The sequence below is a fragment of the Carlito syrichta genome, unplaced genomic scaffold, assembly GCF_000164805.1.
Source record: "Carlito syrichta isolate Samal-C Ts95f unplaced genomic scaffold, Tarsius_syrichta-2.0.1 Scaffold309812, whole genome shotgun sequence".
NCBI lineage: Eukaryota > Metazoa > Chordata > Mammalia > Primates > Tarsiidae > Carlito > Carlito syrichta.
The window spans coordinates 388835-391135 of record NW_007253908.1 but is presented as its reverse complement, the minus strand read 5'-3'; positions in this window follow the sequence as shown (position 1 = coordinate 391135).

The following is a 2301-nucleotide window of genomic DNA, read 5'->3' as shown; positions in this document are numbered from 1 at the left end:
CAAAAAAAAAAAAAAAAAAAAAAATCATCACAATAGACTAATCTTTCGAAACACGTGCAAGAACTGAAAATTATTTCAAAATGGGAAAGGTGATGCAACAAACGGCGCCATCCTGCATGGAGAAAATGGTTAAACATTTATTAAAACGAACTAGTCTTAGGCCGGGTGCAGTGGCTCACATCTATAATCTCAGCATGTTGGGTGGCCAAGGTGAGAGGATTACCTGAGCCCAAGGGTTCGAGACCAGCCTGGGCAACTTGGTGAGACCCCATCTCTACAATGTTCAGACCTTGTTTCTACAATAAATCAAAAAATCAGCCAGGCGTGGTGGCATGTGCCTATAGTTCCAGCTCCTTGGAAGGCTGAGGCGGAAGGATCACCTGAGCCCAGCAGGTCGAGGCTGCAGTGCCCAGGAGCGTGCCACTGTCCTCCAGCCTGGGTGACAGAGTGAGACGTCAACTCAAAAAAAAAAAAACTAGTCTTGAAAAGTGGGACTATCTCACTCATAAGCGGACCCTGGAAAATTACCATAATACTATTAGAAAGGGATTGGCAGTGATGGGATACTGCCAGGGCGGGGGCGGGGTCACAACCTCTATCAGGGCACCTGATTTCAAACCAGGCAAAGTGGGGATCAAAGGGAGGCCCAAACGTTACCACCTGTATACCTAATTCTGAATTGTACCCCACCTCTTTTTTAAAAAAAAGTGGGATATTCAAGTCTCAAAAAAAAAAAAGTGGGAGGCCCAGCGTGGTTTTGCATGCCTCTAGTTCCCACGACTCGGAAGGCTGAGGCAGACGGATCGCCTGAACACCTGAACCCAGCAGGTCGAGGCTGCAGTGGCTGCGAGTGTGCCACACACTCCAGCCTGGGCGACACAGTGAGACTCCAACTGAAAAAAAAAGTGAAAATATGACTTCTAGGCCTCTTGCCTAAGATTTGTGCAATGTCTACTCTTATGAGATTATGAAATGGGGGAATATGCCGCGCATGGTGGCTCAAGTCTGTAATCCCAGCACTTTGGGAGGCTGAGGCATGAGGATTGCTTGAGCCGAGAGGTTCGAGACCAGCCTAGGCCACATGGCAAGACCTTGTCTCTACACAAAAATACAAAAATAAGCCAGTACATGCGCCTGTAGTCCCAGCTATGTGGGAGGCTGAGGCGGAAGGATTGCCTGAGCCCAGCAGGGCGAGGCGGCGGTGAGCTGTGTTTGTGCTACTGCACAGTCACCAGCCTGGGCAACAGAGACTCAGTCTGAAAAAGAAAAGGCGGGGAAATAGCTCGTATTGGACTTGTTTTCCTGCCCTAGGCTATAAAACCGGGCCCAATATCTGAGAAAGCAGTTTTCGGCACTGGGCAATGAATGGACTGAGCCTGGAGAGAGGAAGCCCACGCATTCACCCTTCCTGGCTGGACACAATTTCCAAACTGCAGCACGGAAGAGGAAGCCCTCCTGGGATTCTTTGGTCTTTCTGAATGGAAGAAACAGAGACTGGAGTTCAGGCCTTGGGACGAAGCCGCTGGAATTGGAGGATGCCGGGTTTGAAGAGGAGGGATTTGAAGAGCAGCTTCAGAAATGTGTGTAGGACTTGCACTTAGGTCCTCGCCATGATCCTAAACCGCACATGTGGAGGACAAGACTCCATGGGGAGGAAAGGGCAAAAGGAGCTGCTGGGAGCTGAGAGCTGGGGGGTTCATAGGTTGCACAGAGTCCGCAATGTACTATGTGGCCAGGGAAGTCATTTCAAGTGTCTGTTTGCTCATCTGTGAAATGGGGATAACAGTAGCTAACCTGAGTGTTATAAAGATTAAATAAAACAACTATGCCTAAGATACAGTAATCATTCACAAAGTCTAGTTCATATTAATTAATTATAATGGGAAGAAAAATATCATGTGGCAGTTCTAGTTTATACATAAATAAAACCCCCAAATCTGCTAATGATTGGGGCCTCCCCGGCCCTGAACATGGCGGGAGGTGCAGGGGCGGGCGGGCGCCATTTGCAGCCCGGGGATTACAGGCTGAGCCACCGAGTCCGACCACAGGTATAATTATTACAGCAAAAGTTAGAGAGCTAGGTGTTCTGACATTACTACTAGGATTAGTCTAGACATATAGTGTGGTGGCTTTGTTGTTTTTTCTGTCTATACTTAAGGGGAAAGCTGCTTCCTTATTCAATACTTAAGTTAAAATAAATAGTGCCAGCCGGGCTCGGTGGCTCAGCCTGTAATCCCAGCACTTTGGGAGGCTGAAGTGAGTGGATTGCCTGAGCCCGTGGGTTCGAGACCTGCCTGGGCA